This window comes from Diceros bicornis, chromosome 15 (assembly GCF_020826845.1).
Source record: "Diceros bicornis minor isolate mBicDic1 chromosome 15, mDicBic1.mat.cur, whole genome shotgun sequence".
Taxonomy (NCBI): domain Eukaryota; kingdom Metazoa; phylum Chordata; class Mammalia; order Perissodactyla; family Rhinocerotidae; genus Diceros; species Diceros bicornis.
This window is the reverse complement of record NC_080754.1, coordinates 4,555,212-4,573,339: the sequence shown is the minus strand read 5'-3', so window position 1 is coordinate 4,573,339 and position 18,128 is coordinate 4,555,212. Positions and strand designations below refer to the sequence as shown.

At 43.1% G+C, this 18,128-nt stretch overlaps 1 protein-coding gene across 1 annotated transcript in view; it reads right to left on the bottom strand.

The window, feature by feature from the left end:
- COL8A1 (collagen type VIII alpha 1 chain) overlaps nt 1-18,128 on the bottom strand; it is a 135,739-nt gene that overhangs the window by 26,374 nt on the left and 91,237 nt on the right.

The window sequence follows — 18,128 nt, the reverse complement described above, 5'->3', positions numbered from 1 at the left end:
CATGTAGCCTTTTCCGACTGGCTTCTTTCACTTAGTAATGTGCATTTAAGTCTCCTCCATGTCTTTTAATGGCTTGACAGGTCATTTCTTTTTAGTGCTGAATAACATCCCATTGTCTGGATGCACCACAGTTTTATCTATCAACCTGTACTTTTGAAAGTCACGTTTTGGACTTCCCAAACTTCTTCCCTCACTTAAAAAAAGGTGCATATGGACTCTGCTAGGCGACAACTAGATAATTTAAGAAACTAACATTGAAGGATGTTCACGACCGACAATCGTATAACTGGGTTCCTCCTCCAGGATACAACATTTGTCTCTTAACAGAGTTCCCATCACCTCAAGGAGGAATTTGTGATGAGGAAGCTCAGGAGTGTGAGGGGTCACTGGGGGCCCTCTTGCTGCCTCTTAATCACCCCAGAGGACACCTTATCCCTGGAGAGGGGGGCGAGCTAAGATTCCTGACCCCTGCCTGGTGCCACACTTTCGGTCCCTTAGCACCTTCACTGTTAGCATGCTGGGATTTTCATGAAGGGAAACCTCAGAAGAGGCCCTGGCTCACTCTCAGCCACAAACTCAGCTTGATGGGCTAGAAAGGATCCAGCTCATACACGTCTGTTCTGTAGAACGCACACCAGGTGGAGGAGGATTAACTTCAAATTGGTTTACTTGGCCTGGCATCTTTTCGTTCAGAATTTATTAAAGGATATCTTTTTGCCTCACGTGGGTAATGATGGTCATAATGGACCCCTAAGTCACTGAATGTCCCCAAATGACTTCTGAATCATTCCATTTAACCGAGTGATGCTGAAACTATACTTCTAGTTAGAATTAGTATATTTTATAATTATTTGAAAATTGGTAATCAGTGTACACACAATGTGATAAAATAATCGTTCTTCTTGAATCCATTGAACTTTGTTAGTTTGATTCTATAAATATCCTTTATCATTTAAGAAATGTAAATCAGATCATAGCACTTTTCTGCTGAAAACCCTCCACTGTCTTCCTATTATTCTTTGAACAAAATAAAAAATCCGTATTTCACCTGGTCCCTGCCCGTCCCTCATTCCATCTCTACCTGTTGACTAAGGGCAAGCCACACTGACCTTCTCTCTGTTCATAGAAGTCACCCATTTGTGCCTGCCAGGGCCTTTGCACATGCTGTTGTTTCTGCCTGAATGGTCTTTTCCCAACTCTGCACACAGTTGGCTCCTTTTCACGTCATGCAAGTCTCAGTTGGATGCCATCCCCTGAGAGAAGTCTTCCCTGACCACTCTGCCCAAGGCAGTGCCCAAATCCGCTCACTCTCTATCACACGGCCTCATTTATAACAACTCTCAATAGCTGAGACTGTCTTGCTTATTTATTCACTGTCTATCTCCTCTGCTATCTGTAAACTCTGAGAGAGAAGGGACCTGGCCTGTCTCGGTCACTGTGCTGTCTCCCCAGTGGCTAGCACAGAGTATGCTTTCCATAAAAATTTGGAGCACAAATGACTGAATGGATGACACCATGGATGGTGATCCCTGTTTTCTGAGTACGTTGCTATGTCTCCTGTGTGTGCCTCCACGTGCACACCTCTAGAGGGAAGGGCTTCTTTTCTGTTCTCTCTTTTGTTGTCACTTCTGCCAGCAGGTAGCATGCACCATTTCATTGGCTATTTTCATTTCTGCATCCCCCAGGGCTTAGTGCAACATTTGGCACACAGCAGTTGGTGAATACACGTTGTTGAGTGAATGGATAAATTTGTAGGCAATGTTGATGAATCTCTTTAAAAAGCAGGCTATGCCCTGTTGGCAGATAATGCAACATAATGCCAACATCATGAACACTGGTCTCTAGTGAAGCTGCAGTCTCACCAGCCTTCCAGAGTGCCTGCTGACTGCTTCTCTTCTCCAGCAAGCACACAAATGGAGGGCAGGCTGCCAAGGTGGCAGAGAGCAGAATGTCTGCCCTTACTAGCAATGAGGGGCCTTGTCAGTCTGGTCTCCCTGCTACAGTACTACTGTGAAGAGTCAATGACTTTTGTTTTTTAAGTAGATGAGGAACCAGAGACTGAGAAAATTGAGCTACTTGCCCAACTTTACACAGCCGATATTGGCAGAACTAGGGTTTCAACTTCTTTCTGACTCCAAATGCTGCCCTTTTTGTACCATAGGCACCACAAAAACAACCAAATCACAACAAAATCTCCTCCAGTATGATTTATTTGGGTTAATAAAACTCTCTTCTGAAATGCAAATACTCTCAGACAGAGTTGTCCTACTATCATCCACACATTAGTGTCAATAATCTTGACGAGACTAACTCTCACCTGCTCTCTAATGGAGGTCATTACCCATGAGAAGGTACAAGGTGGAACGGAGGGCTGGCAGACGGAGCGTTTCTGAGGGTGCATCTGCTCAGGGAGAGGACCCAGTGGTAAGAGGCTCGGGGCAATGAGAATGGTAGGGTGGTGGTCTGAGGACCACGCCACGCTGGGTCCACACTAACACTTGGTATCCTGTATTCAGAGGGTGGTTTACTGGTAGGCTGACCGGTAGGATGTAAGTGTGAAGAACAGCATGGCAGGGCGGTTACATGTATGAGACCTAAACCAGATGTTCTGCCACTCACGGTCGGTGTGACCCTCGGGGAGTTACTTAGGCTAATGTTAGTTACTTCAGGGTTAGGGTTTGTGGGGTCCCCATATCCAGGAATGTAGGACATTTTTGCCTAAAAGGAACTTTCATTTTGCCCTTATGACACTGTTATTAATTTACCTTAATGTCACCAATTACTCTTTCTGTTTGAAAAAACTAAAATTTTCAACTATTCGAAATCATTAATAATAGTTAATCTCATTTCAAATGAGATGAGTTATGTGCCAATATCAATCAAATTTTAGTTATGTGCAGATGAGTTCCCATCGTATTTTACAATTTATGACAGTCCCCTTCTGTCACTGTCAAAAGGAGAACGGGCCATTTCCACAGGTCCTGGGTTTGAATCCTCCTTCTAGTTTGGGTTTCTCACGCTAACGCATTCTGAGAACTGCGTCTCTTTAGGACCATCAGTATTACCTTTACTCCTCACTGCTTATTTCAGGACATCTGCTTTGTCTTTCGTAATATCGTTCACTTCACACTTCGTCCGCACATCATGATTCAGAGGCCCAGTGGTAGGATGTGTTATACACTGATCCGCTTTTTGATCATCAACTGAAACTGTGATGATGGGCTGCAGTATGTTTAGGTTGGAGCAAAACGTTCATCCTGATGAAATGTGACTTTATGAAAGAAATGCTCCTAATCCTCTCCAGGACTGAGCCAAGTCATCATGGGAAAATGGGAGGTATCTGAGGTTTCTTTCTTCTTTTTTTTTTTCACAAACACATGTTGGGTCTACCAGCTGTTACCAAGAGCATTATTAAAAGTCTTGTCAGCTCAGAGTTATTGCTCTTCCTGAAGAAAAGATAAATGTATGTATTTTTACATCTGGATATATGAAGGTTTAGAAAATATTGTTGTAGAGTTCTCCTGGCTACTTTTCTTTAGCTCTTTTCCAAGTTTTGGGCTGGAGAAACTCAAAAATATCTCCGTGCCAAAGTTAAATGCTAAATGAAAACCTCGTGTCTGAGCAACTTCAGGATTAATAAACTGTGGCGAAACAGGTAAGATCCCAAATCATCAGAGAGAAATCTCCAAAGGGAATGGGTTGTATTGTAAACAGTGTCACCTTCTGAGCTGCAGGATAAAATCCATAGGGAAGATGGACCATCACTTATTTCAGGCTCAGAGGAGGCATGATCTCTTTGAAGGTATCACTGTACTATACTTACTGTTGTTGAGCTAGTACACAAAAAAATATTTGAAGGAGCCAAAGAAGTTAATGCCTTACACAAACATGCAATGTGATACTGTAAGAGAGTCTCTCTCCCCTAGGGGACATCGTCTTTATCAGTAGCACTGGCTTCTGAAAGTCATGTCCAATTACGATGATGAATATTAATTTTAGTACCACCACATTTTCTCTCGAGATTATCTTCTTTCTCAAGGAAAATACTAGGGGAAAATGGAGTATCGTCAGGGGATTATACAACGACCCAGGACTATAAAAGTTCAGTATTCAGGTTAGTTCTAGTGATAATTTGTTTCCCAGCCTTGAGCGCACGGATTGGTTGAGCTGTCTGGGTTTCAGTTCTTGCTTCCAGTGAGCTGCAGTGATTTTGGACCACGTGCTGAGAGATGGCCCGCAGGGTGAGAGAGCTTGGAGGCTGGGGAGTCGGGGACCACCTGGATTTGGATCCTGGCTCCGCCCCTTACCAGTTGTGTAACCTTAGGAAACCTTAGCCTGGAAAAATGGGACTAATAATCCTTAGAGGGAAAATATTTGACAACAACTGTCTGACAGATACCTGGCAACTAGCAAAAACTCAACAAAGGGTAGCTATTATGACAGACATTATATAGCTTCACATTCTTGCTATTACTGTAGTTCCAGGATCCAATAGGATATTAATACAACTTTTACCAACCAATTCTGGTACCTTAGGCACATCCGTAAACAAAACCATCCTTAAGAGAAATCATCTGTCCTGGGTTTGTTGAGCTAGCATCTGATATATAAGTCTTTGCATTGAACATGTTTGGAACTCTTTTCTGAAATAAAAATGTAATTTTGATACATTGAGTAGGCATGAGAAGAGACATCTGTTGTGTTGGAGAAGAGAAAGTTATTGAGGATAGCTGGTAGAAATAAAATGAGATGTTAACAAATTTAGAAGAAACTGTAACAGGCCAATGAGACTGCACGGAGAAATATACAAAAGAAATAGGAGGAAACTATGAAATGTTAGCATTCTTAGACCGGAAGCCAAGAACATGGATACGACTGACGAGAGTTAAAGGATCAACTGAACAGTACTCTGGTTACCTTGCCAGTAGGAACCCTGCCTTGTGCTAATGATATTATAATGAGAAAGCCACATGCCAATGAAGTAAACAGTAAGTAGATGCAGTACAATAAGTGCTCCAAGCTTTACCTTGAAGAATGGCCTGGGAGGATTCTGGGAAGGGTTTGGACAGCAAAGGTTAAGATCATGAGCAAAGGAATTTGGGCTCCAGAAAGGATTTAAACCAGTGTGCATGCTTTAGAACATCTTGGATATGGCAGCCTCACTGGCTTCACTGTGGAGAGTATAAACAAAAAACTCTGTGCTGTGCATCCCACTACTGGGAATCTATCCAACAAACCTGAAATCAACAATCCAAAGAGGCTTATGCACCCCTATGTTCATTGCAGCATTATTCACCATAGCCAAGAAGTGGAAGCAACCTAAGTGTCCCTCATCTGATGACTGGATTAAGAAAATGTGGTATATATATACAATGGAATACTACTCAGCCATAAAAAAAGACAAAATGGTCCCATTTGCAACAACATGGATGGGCCTGGAGGGTATTATGTTAAGTGAAGTAAGCCAGAAGGAGAAAGACAAACACTGTATGATCTCACTCATATGTGGAATATAAGCCAACACATGGACAGAGAAAACTGTACTGTGGTTACCAGGGGCAGTGGGGGTGGGGGGTGGGCACAAGGGGTGAAGGGAGTCATATATATGGTGATGGACAAACAAAAATGCACAACCCAAAATTTCACAATGTTAAAAACCATTAAAACATCAATTAAAAAAAAAATAAAAAACAAACAAACACACAAACAAAAAAAACTCTGTGCTGTGGATTCCCATTGCATTACCTGTTCACCAGACACCTTTGCTGAATGGACGGGACACTGGTCTGGGAATGGTGGAGTTTATTCCCCTGATGTTTGCTGGTGCGAGTGACAGCAGTTGTAGGAGACTGCAGCTAAGACTGAGGCCCCTGCTCAGAGGAGGACAGTGAGTCAGCTGATATCGTGATAGCAAAGACCAGGCCTCTAGAAGCCATATTTTCATGATATAACTTATTATGTTGCCTACGCTTGGTGGCAAATGCAGCATGTAGCATATTCTGTCATTCCTGGCTGTATCCTGTTCACTACTATTATTCATAATAACTGTTCTCTTAATAACCATAAAGAAAAAATATAGTTAACTACTTTATCAATCCCTTAAAAAATACAACTGTTTAAGTGCTGAAAGATACCATATTTGTGCTTAAATTCTGAGATGGTTTGGCATGACAGCTAGCATTCATGGAGAGCTTACTATTTGCCAGGCAGTATTGACAGCACTTTTATTGATTAATTCATTTAACCACCTTGTATTGATTAACTTATTTTACCCTCAGAAACAAAAGCCCCCTGAAATGGAAGCTATTACCATAATCATTCCTATTGATCTATGAGGATACTGAGGCACAGAGGGTTTAAATAACATGGCAAAAGTCCCATAGCCAGTAAGTAGCAGGATTGGCATTTGAACTCAGGGAGGCTTTCTCTAGGGTCTAGGCACATACCTATTACCCCATATCACCTCCTTGAACAGGAACTTTGAATACAGAATAGACTCTGGCACATATATAGACTTTCCGTATTCATGTCCATCTAAAATGATTGAATTTGGAATTTTTATACAAATGTTGTTCCGCTCTTTATATTCATTGAGCTGCCAGAGTAAAACTCAAGAATTATTGAAGAATACAGAAAAACTTAATTTATTTAAAAATTTCTGAACACCTCTTGCATGTAAAGAACTCTAGTAGGAATTGGAAGTAAAGAAAAATAAGACACAATCCCCAATCTTTAGTGAACCCTCAGGACAAGAGAATAAGTAAACTGTCATACACAAAGCTCTTCTTAAAAACATCTAGTTAGGTCTTGAGAGAATTGGGGCTGTTATGGTTTCCTTGGTCTCTGGTGGGTGATGGCCAGTGGGCCTGAGAAAGGGGAGGCTGTTCTCATCCCACAGGACACAGACAGTCCTAGGTCGGCCACAGAGAAAACAACTCTTCCAACTACTAGGGACAAATGCATGGTTACCTGGGGAAAAAGGGCAGAGTGGAGGGTGGCCAATGGCTGATCTGGCTGGTCCCTGCACGGCAGACCATCTCAAGAAGCAGTAGAATGTGTTGCTGACTGCACACACTCTAGCACCACACGGCCTGGGTTGAAATCCCAGCTCTGAACCTTATTACTCACGTGACCTCAGGCAAAGTTACTTAAAAAAAAAATTTTTTTTATGGCTCACTTTCCTCCTCTATAAAATGAGGATAATAATAATACCTGCCTCATAGGGCTTTTGTGCAGATTAAATGAGTCAATATAGGTAAAGTGCTTAGAACGATGTCTATCCCAGAGTGAGCACGATGTAAGTATTAGCTGTTATTATCGCTGATCACCATTGATCCCTCTCCCTCCCTCCCGTCTGTCAGATGATGTTTCTCTGACTCCTGCTTGTTTCATCTTCTAAAGAAATTTATGACAATGAAAAATGTGCTTACACTCTCTCCTCTCAAAGTTATTTCCATGTTAGATAATAATTCATTGTTAATGATGTCTCCTTTTGAATATTTAAGAGATTCTGTTTCTTCATTGGCTTTGGACCATGGAAACTGGAGCAGGAAATCAGATGACCGTACTCACAATCCAAAGAGTAAATTGCACAATCCTCAGCGATACTGAGGGATGGATGCCTTGCCTCATGTGAAACTATGGGTCTCAAGCCTCTAGTTCTACTCTCCTTCTGAGACACTGTTCATTGCTACTTAGAAGCCATGGATGAAAGGTGTCCAGTACATAAGGTTAATTCTCACTTAGTTGTAGTGAAAAAGGGGACATTAACTCCAGGTATCACCCAGACGGGGCCAAGAGGGGCCTCTGCTCTGACCCTCCTGAAGCTCCACGGGGCGAGGAGCCAAGGGATTGTGCTGTCCAGAGCCCACACTCTTCTAGACCATGCTCTGGATACACAAGACCCTAGGATTCTCTACCCAGATGATCTTGAGTCTTTCTAGTGACTGCACAGGCTTCTCCTCAGGGTTCAGCCTCCTGAGACAGACTGTCTCCCCAGGGTGTGCACCGCTGGGTCTCATGTGGGTCCAGGCAGCAGCTGTGTGTTCGGGGTTGTGGATGGAGTTAGCTGTGCGGATGAGGCATTCACATGTGTGCTTGTGAAACCTGCTGTGTTCCATGGCCGAGCTGGAGTGGGGATCAAATGAACCAGGGCAGGCTGCTCTCCCTGCGCCCCTGCATCCTGGTGCAGCGCTCCAAGAAGTCTGAGAATTCTAAACTCGAACATGGCCTTCCAGGTTGTTACAAATGTCTATTTGCCAAGGCAGAGGGGTAGGACGTAAGTTATTTAACAGTTGGTTAGCTTGATTCCTAACTTTTAAATATTTAAATGTATGGAATGCGGGCCTCCATTGGTACTTTTGCCCAAAGTGTCACAGTGTTAGGGGTGGGCCTGATGCACACAGACACATAAAAATCCCCTGCTCCAGTCTGCAGCGTCTTCTCTGCCGACACAGAAGTGCCCAAGATGCAGAGCAGACAGTCCAAAAGCAAGAGGCGAGGAGAACTAACAAAATGCCAGGGCTGACTCTCCATTGCCATTTTTATTCTTTTGTTATCTTGCAAATGAGATTCTGGAAAGGGAAATATGATCATAATTAATAAATCAAAACCAATAATGAGACAGTTTCATTGGAAGAGAAAGCAAAAGAAAGCAGAGGGAAGATCCCCAGACACGCCTGTACGGAACACGGTCTGTGTCTGCTCTCCGTCAGCCGAAGCGTGGTGTCTGAGAAGCACTGCTGGAGTATCTGGAATTCTTAATAAAAATTCCAGGAAACCTGGGGGCTTCTGGGCAGCAGATGTGAAGTTAAGAGGAAAGAAATATTTCATTTTCTGTGAAAGTCACATTACAAAGACAAGGTGTTAACAAGGCGGCTGGGCGTGGCAAGGTGAGTGCTTTCTTCTTTTCATGTTTCCTATATTTTCTCTAAGTGTCTGAGGCCAAAGCTTATTGGAGAGAGGGGGGAACCTTTCCTTCCCCACTTAGAGTTCCTAGGGAAAGTCGCATATGTCTCCTTGGCATGGAGGCATTCCTGCACGCAGACGGCTGCCAACCACTCCCGACCTGCTCATCCCAGCTTCAGCACAGGCTACCCGTCCACTCCTGGACCACGCGTGAGGAGACGAGGACCAGCAACAGCTAGTGTAGAAGAAACTCGGTCTTGGAAATCAGGTTCTTTCCATTTGGATTTCAATCCTGAGGAGCAACTGGGGGCTCCTTTGATACATCAATCTCAGCCTCTCTCCTTTGCAATCACGGTGGCCTCCGGCAAATCACTGCATCTTGGTGAGCCTCAGTTTCTTTAGGTGTCCCATGGGAACACGAACAACCTACCCAGAGCGTTACTGCCAAAGTTGCCAACACAGCATCCAGTTTACAACAGATGCTTCCTAAGATGTTCTGAAGCCTCTTCCAAATAATGTAGTATTTTAAAATCGATATCCATTTATATCAGACACTTACTGTTTCTTTTTTTATTTAAATAAAATTATTACTTTAATAAATTAAAATCATTATTGAAATATATTTAAAATTACTATTAAAATAAATTTCTACCTGTACCCTGCCCCGAGTTTATTCACTCATCTCTACATATATGTCGGAGGTATAGTCCTGGAGAATTAACCTAGCAACAGAGCCAAAATGAAACTAGAGGCTGTTGTGTGATTATTTTCTGCCTCTACCAAGGAACTCCGGAGTTAAAAATGCATCTGGCTGCCATTTCCTGCAGAATTTTGCTTATTTGAAATGTTCAAGAAATCAATTGATCCGACTTCAAACAGATGAGTTTCGCTGGCCGCGTAAAAGCCCAAACCCCTGTCTGTGCCACTCCCAAGTCTGGGCTTCACAAGCAGCCAGTTCCTTTCATACCTTCGTAAAGGACTTCTCTTTGGCTGCTTATTCTCTGTGCTGAGCCAAGTGTCAGGCTGGGAATTGTGGCAATAAATCTCTGTGATTCTTCGTATTTGGAATTTCTCCTGTTGTTTCTGATAAGGAAATGACAGAGTCGCTCAGCTCTATGCACGGACCTCAGAGAAATTTGTAATCCAAATCATGTTTTGCTCACAAAACGGAAAACAAAATGTGCTAAACCTGGCTTTGAGTTAACCCAGATGGTTTTGAGGACTTGGGTAGTGAACGTAAAAATTATCTTTGTTCTTGACTGGATTGCACTTGGAAATTTTTAGAATGAAAACAAATTCCACTCTCTTATAAGCATTCTGATTAAATCTTTCTTAATGGGGGGCGGGGGAGGTGAGTGGCAGCAAAGTTCTTCCTAGATGAAGGTCTTTGCACAGGATCTTTGCTTTCCTGCAGGAAGAACACAACTCACCTCTGGTTGTATCCTTCCCACATTGCCTTCAGTGCTTCCAAGGTTCCTCCTGAGCTTCAGCGACTGACTAACATGAATGTGAGTGTGGATCAGCACTTCCTCAAAAATGGAAAGACTCTCCCAGGATCTGTCCTCATTCTCTGAGATGACTAATGAAGCCAACCCAGGTCTGGCTAACTCCCTGTGTGATCACAGTGAAAAGATATTCTCAAAATAAAACAAGGAACACAGTTTTTAAGTTTCTAGTTGATTTTGAGTATGTTCTATCCAACATTACTGACAGCATTCACTATCTGGCATTGTAGTGGAAATGGTAAAAATTACTTGGAACAAAAAGCTTCACATTCAGCGGCACTTCCTCAGCCCTAGCCCCTGTTTGCCTGAGACCACCCAAAAATAAGAGGAGGAGACAGATTCCATTGTCCATGGCCAGAATCCTGTGGGGGTTTGGTTAACATTGATCTGACATCAACTAGCAGGTGGCCCCTTTAACAGGAACTGTGGTTTTGAGCCATACCGTATGAGAAACCCATTTAAAAAGAGTTTCTTCCTTTCTCCTGAGTCAGAATCAAAGTCAGAACCTGACTGACTTTGATTTTGCTGGCACAGGGTAAAATGATCAATGATTCTGACACCTTCACCATTTGGAGTGAATTGGTTTATCCATTCTTTGACTATTGAAACCATGGCTTGAGTTTCATTGGTTTAACTAACTCTTTGGTGTCATGTAGATACAGCCTTCTGAACAAGTAAAGCAGAGTCACTCTGTGGCTAATGAAAACATTAGTTAATCTAAAAATCATGTACATCTGATCTTAGAATGTGATTTTTACTTATGTTTGAACGTGGGTGTGTCTGATGTCCTAAGAGTTCGTTTCAAACAAAATATTGAAGCCATAGAGTGAAAAATATATCCAGATCTCCCAGTTTAACCCTTACTGAGTTCTCCTTTTTCCTCATGTCCATGCTATGACTTGGGACAGGGTAGATTAGGAAATCATTTTGAGGACATTTTTTGGTTAGAAATCTTTCTTTTGCTTTTCACACTTATCACAAAAAATTTTGGAAGCTCTGAGAGAACTAAGAAATTATATAGCAAACAGAACCCCTCCACTTCGCATTTATTATGCATTTGTTAAATGGACTCATTTAACAAATATTTCCGTGGTGTTTACTGTGATCAGGCCTTGGAGAGACAGTGACAGACAAGATCTACAAGATTCCTTTTCTCACGGAGCTTACATTTTAGTGGAGGGAGCCAGACAGTAAACCAGACCAGGTCACTTTAGATAGAGGCAAGCGCTATAGTGAAAGGGAACAGGGTCTTGTGATGGGACAGGAGTGGGACCGATGTTCCTTTAGGTAGCAGTCGAGAGGGTCTTCCTGAGGAGGTGGCAGCTGAATGTAACAGAGGAGCCAGCCATATGACACCGTGGACAGTGTGCAGGCAGAGTGCCCAGCAAGTGTCAAGGCTGATAATAGTTCTTCATTGTGAGGATTAAATGAGTTAATATGTGTAGAGGGCTTAGAACAGTGCCTGGCATCCAAAAACGCCAACGGCTTTGCACTCATTAAACATTCAGTGAGTATCCACCAGGGTCCAGTCTCAGTGCAGGTGCAGGGAAGGAAGAGCCGCACGGGGAGTCCTGACCTCAGGGAGCTCACTCCAGACTCCAGAGCAGTGACTCTCAGTGTGTGGTGTGCAGACCATCTGCTCTTCCTCTCTGGCCTTCCTTGTCCCCGATCTCCCCCCCACAGTCTGACTAGACAGGCTTGGAGAGGGGCCAGAAATCTGCATTTTCTGCAGGCTTGCTCCAGCTCACTCTTTGGCCCACTGAAGACTGAGAACCGTGGTCCTACAGGATAGGTTATGACTCACCTGGGTGCGTGTTATAGCATCGAGGATAAGTAACTGCCCCACTGCAAGGAGTGCTCCATAATACTCGAGAGTAGCTCTGGCCGGTTTATGGAGCCGTACATATCATGGAATTATGTCTCACAGTGAGCATCCTGAAATACTTAGGCCTGCTTTTTTTGTTGATTCTGAGCTGGCTGTGGATGTTGTGTGATTTGGATTAACCTGCTTTTGGCCATGTTTGGAAGGTTTGCCTGACACTCTTAAGTGTCATTTAAAACCAGCCAAAGAAAAAAAAAGGTTTTTACCTTTTAGGAAGAATGTGCCAACCAATGTTTGCCAAAGGCTCTTGTATCCTGGAAGAAATCCTTGTAAGTAGATTAGCCTAACTGAAATTCTTCCCTTGGGCCCCTCCCCATACCTATTTTTAAAGTGTAATATCACCAAAAAGGGATACGGGAAAGATTTATTTTATTATCTATCTTTGGCTTTCTACTAGAATGTATCCTATTCATTTTCTCACTTTAGAATGACTTATACACATTCCTAAAAGGTCTTAGATTCAAGGATCTCAAAGAACATTGCATACAAGGACAGATTCATGCTGATCGACTCAGGGCTGAGTGATTACAGCCTCTGAAATCCAGACTAGATTCCAGGCCAGCCTGTGCTGGAGAAGTGAGGCTCCTGTTTTCCCATCAAATACTTTCCTCAGAGGATGTTTCCCATCATTTCTTATTTTTCTCTATTTACTCATTTCCATCCACAGCTACTCAATAGCTGTGGCCAGAGAGGATAATGGCAATGGAAAAAAAGGGGCCGCTGTGCAGGAGCTCAGGACTGGTGTGGGGGAATAAACGGATGTGAGCTTAAGGCAAACTGGAATCTCAGACATGGATCTGAGGATCTTAGAATTGAGTGGCTAGTCAAAAGGAATCAAGTTTTGGCGCAGCCAATTATTCAGTTTTTTTGTTTAACTCTTCAGGTGGGTTTTGCCCCCCTCAACAAAGAGTATGAAGAATGAATGAGGAATGCAGACCACATGAGCTGGTGGACCCCAAGACAAAGATCTGTTAGTGCTCAGTGTCAACGGACGACATGAGCATGGAGGGCAATCAGAACTCGCCCGCGCCACCGGAAACAGCGAATGAGACAACAGCTGTGCCCCAGAGACAAAGATTTCTCCTGTAATTTTTATTAGATTTCACCTGACAACAGGGCTTTTTGTATAAAAACAAATGAAAAAAAAGATTCCTTTCTACTTTCTATTTTTTCCTTCGATTTAGTGATTTATTCAAGCTTTTTTAATTCATTCATTCAACAAAGATCTGCTGAGTGCTGAGTGTAGGTACAGTCCTAATTGCCGGGAAACAGCAATAGAGAAGACAGAAAGGCCCTGTCCTTGCAGCGTTGATGTGCATTAGGATTTCCTTTCTTCTTTATCTGTAAACATGATCACAGCTAAGTAGTAGTATTATCAGACGAGTTAAATGTGGAAAAGGAGACATTCTCTCTAAAAGTGGGGACCTGACAATGAAACGATATTTCCTCAGAATTTGGTGTCCCTTCAATTTTCTCTGCATATAAGTCAAATAATTTCTGTGTCCATTTTAAAACTACTGTTTACTTAGTTTTGGCTCTACGCCTGAGTTTTACTTGTGATTTTGGCTAAGTCTTCGTACCCCAAAAGTGTTTCCCTGCTCTTATCAGTCACGCACGGGTGATGTGATGGCACTGTCCCCGAATCCTCGAGGTCAGGCCCAGTGCGTCATAGCTGCCTGGAAGATCAAGACTCTGGTTCCCACCAAAGAGCCACTGGCTCACCAACCAAACACATTTCTTCCCCATTCCCACTGTAACATTTCTTTCTCAAGAGGACACATCTCGAGCTGATAGTTAATGTTCCGCTGAAGTGAAGAGGCAGGGTGCACAGGCCCAGTGCACAGTGAAACAGAGGTCTCCCTGGGTGAGCGCTTTTCTCCTCTGTAAACTCCAGGAGCGTTGTTATTCCCTGCCAGCACTTCTGGACGATAGCACCGGAGGTCAAGTCTGCTGTCCTGGCTCCTTTCCCATGTTCAGGACAATTTGAGAACTGAGATGGTTACTGCCCCTCATCTGCCTGTTTGCTCTTGGGATCACATGCACTGGATAACTTGAGCAGTTACTCTAAAATTTAATCTGGCTTTAAAGAACTCCAAACCATGTACACTACATTTTTACTTTTTCTGTTATATAGATGAAGAAAGTGGAGCCCAGAGAGGTTAAGCAACTTGTCCAAGGTTGCAGAGCAAGTTGGTGTTCTTTTTGTTGCATAACAGTGGCTTCGTGTAGGTAGAAACGTTTCCTTAATGACTGCACATGAGCTGATTTCGTTTGGAGGAATCAGAAAAAATTCATTGCTTCAGTATGTATTTCATAAAATTTTTCAGACCCATATCCGGGAAGTGATAACCATTGACAGGTACCAGTTGTTTCAGTAACGATTTGAAATTGCTGATACAGGTGGGTTGGCTAGAGTAACCTCTCTCTGGAAGCTGTCTAGATTCAGTCGCAGCTCCACCACTTGACTGGCCGTGCAACCTCAGGCAGTGTCTTAATTTCTTTGTACATCTGTGTCATAGGTCCTGTCTGTAAAACAGGGATAATAATTGTCTCTATCTCCTGGGCTCCCAGTGAATGACTGAACATATATAAAGTATTAGACCAGTGTTTATTTCTGCAGCACCAAGATACAAGTGTAGATAAGACCAGAGTACTTTAGAGCTTCTTCTCAGGAGTTCTCATCTTGAACACAGTTTTGTAAAAAAAAAAAAAAAAAAAAAGCAGTTTCCAAATGAAAGCATCTTTTCCCTCTGTGGTCTCTAGATGCAGTAACTCAAAGTTGTCACTAGATGGCCATTGTGATCCACTGTGACTTCAGCTGCAGGGGGTTTTAACAGAAGGATCAGAAGCTGGAATTTGTTTTCTGTGCCCTGCAGTGTTGTGAACCCAGGCTGTGCCTTACCCACAAGGCCGGCCTTTAACAAAACTGTTGCAGTTAGCAAAGTCTGCCTTCTGTGGCTGCTCTTGGGATCCACCCACAGGTGCCCAGCCCTCCTGACGGCAGCCTCACAGAAGCCTGGGTTTACCTGCCTCCATCCTACTATGAATTTGCATATTAAGAGTGTTCTCGGCCAGGTGACAACAGGACAGTGCCAGGATCCTGTGTTAAGAAGATTAATCAGTGGTTCCCAGGGTGTGGTTCCCCCACCAGCAGCCTCAGCATCACCTGGGACCTTGTTAAAGATGCAAATTCTTGGGCCCCATCTCACACCTGCTGATGAGGATTCAGGTTTAACAAGCCGTCCTGGTAACTTTGATGTCTGCTGAAGTCTGAGAACCTCTGAGAGGAGCCGATGTTTAGCATCATACAAATGTTGGCACAGGGCGGGTCCTCACAGAATATTTTGCCCGACTGGCTCATTTTGCTGAGACGGAAACTGAGTCCAGAGAGATTAAATGACTCAGTGAAGACACAGGGTTGGGCTGTGGCAGAGCTGCCAACTGTGTCCCCCAGCTTTTCCTACCATATCCTTCTCCCCTTCAATCTCAGACCACTAGGTGCACATTCTAGCCTGATACCTACTCACGAAGAAAAAAAACCCCGCTTATTTCTTTATACAGGAGTTGGTTTATTCACTTCAATAGACGTGTCTATAGGGATACAAACCCTGAGTGCAATGTGTTTTCAGCCCAGCGTGTGTTGAAAGTGAGGGAGGATCAGGTAAAAAAAGTCATGCTCTCAATTAGTAGGAGAGGTGTGTGTGCAGGGCACCCGGAAAGGGGCGAGTGAACCGAGGTCAGGCACAGGGATTAGGGAAGACAAAACAGGAGGAAGCTTCAGAAGTGAACTCGGGGTGGGGGATGGGTGGGAGGTCCCAAGAGAAGAAGTAGGGAAGAGATGTTTGGAAAGAGGATCAGCCTGTGCAAGGGCCTGGGGCCACGAAACAGTGTGGGGAATCCCAAGAGCTGGTTTGATTAAGGGGAAGGGTGTCTGTGGAGGAGTTACCATATCATAAGTAATAACACTATTACTACCAATAACAGTGTCTGACACTTATTGAGTGTAAACCACGCACCAAGCACTGCACTAAGCATTTACATCTATTATTATTGACTTAAACCTTAAACAACTTTGGGAGGCTCTACTTTTATTCCTATTTTATAGACAACAATAGAAATGCACGCGCTGGGCCAGCCCGGTGTCTTAGCGGTTAAGTGCTCGCGCTCCGCTGCTGGCGGCCCGGGGTTCGGATCCCGGCCGGGCACCGACGCACCGCTTCTCCGGCCATGATGAGGCCACATCCCATATACAGCAACTAGAAGGATGTGAAGCTATGACATATAACGATCTACTGGGGCTTTGGGGGAAAAAATAAATAAATAAATAAATAAATAAATAAAAGATGGAAAGGAGAAGTCTACCTTTAAGAAATGCATGCGCTGCTCTAGTTTCCTTAAAATCAAGTGTTACTATTTCCTTTTCTTAGACAGACATTGAACTTTGAAAAAGATCCTTAATATTTACTTGTTCCAGGACAATCTCCATAAGGCATAGTATGTGTACTCGGGGGATGAGGAATATGTTTTTAATACATATAATTTTAATATAAGTATATTTTTCAAAAATGCACAAAATCAGGAAGATTTTAACTTCCTTTCTTGTTTAACTCAAGGAGTGAATTTCCCATTCTTCTCTGGTCTATCAGCAACTGTGGAAGTAGCCAATTTCTCATGATAATAAACGATTTGTGTCTGAAAAGTGGCAAAGAAAGCTCCTTTCAATTATTTGACTCACTGAAGAAAGGAGGCTGAGCCATGAGTGAGCGATCTGGGCTGAAATCACTGGCTTTGTGATATTTCTTGTTTTGACTTTATAGGCATCCACTGTGAACGTGCTTTTCATATACTATAGGCATCTTTGTCCACGCCAGCATCTGTCCTTCCTTGCACAGGAGCACCCACAACCAAACAAAATTCCAGTCATAAAGTTCCGGTAGGATTTGAAACGCCTAGCCCTTCCCAGGCACACTTCCAGCAATTCCTGGATTCGTTGGGATATTTTTCAGTAATTGCACTTTTCTTGAGAAATAGTGTTTCAGCTCCTTAGTTTTCTCATCGGCAAAATATTGTTATTGGATGAGATTAATCCAGAAGGCCCCTTTCAGCTCTAACAGTCTGAGGATTTATGATTTAATGACTAAATGACACAAGGAGCTCATTTCTGAGTTTTCTTTGTAGTAAAATTTTAGGGTCGTTTTCATAAAAGAAGTTACCAGACCAAATATTTCTCCATGAACTTTTAAATGGGATGCCCCAAACAGCTCTATATTCACTCTTCAGACTCACTAAGACCCTATCCAGCTCAAAGACGTGATTCCATGATATGTTCCCACATGATGTTCCACCTCTCAGGGCTAAGACTAAGGCCAGTTTTGAGCAGATGCTATTAGAAACGACTGAGGGCCCCTCTGTTAGCAGGTTTCCGGAAGAGGCGCACTTCCCACGAGGCTCTGCTTTTCTCGCTGCCCCAGCAACACCTCCGAGCTTTAAGAGCTCACACGACAACCTTGCTCTTCACACTCATGTTCACAGCGGAGCACAAACTGCTTCCCAAGAAAGGCTAGGAAACCCAGCGCACTTTTTACCTTCCTTGTCTAGAGAAGTTGAATGGTCCACTGGTTGCTTTATCTTGAATCAAAGGAAGACAAGACCGCCTGGAAAGAAGGACCTATAAGATGTATTATTATTTTTAAATTTGTGATTGAGAACAAGATTTGCATTTTACTCCCCCCAGAGAGTTTCTGTCTTTCTCGTTTGCAATCAGTTTTGGAGTTGATTACAATTATTTTTCCATATACTTATTATAAAAGTAATTCATGTTTATTCTGGAATTA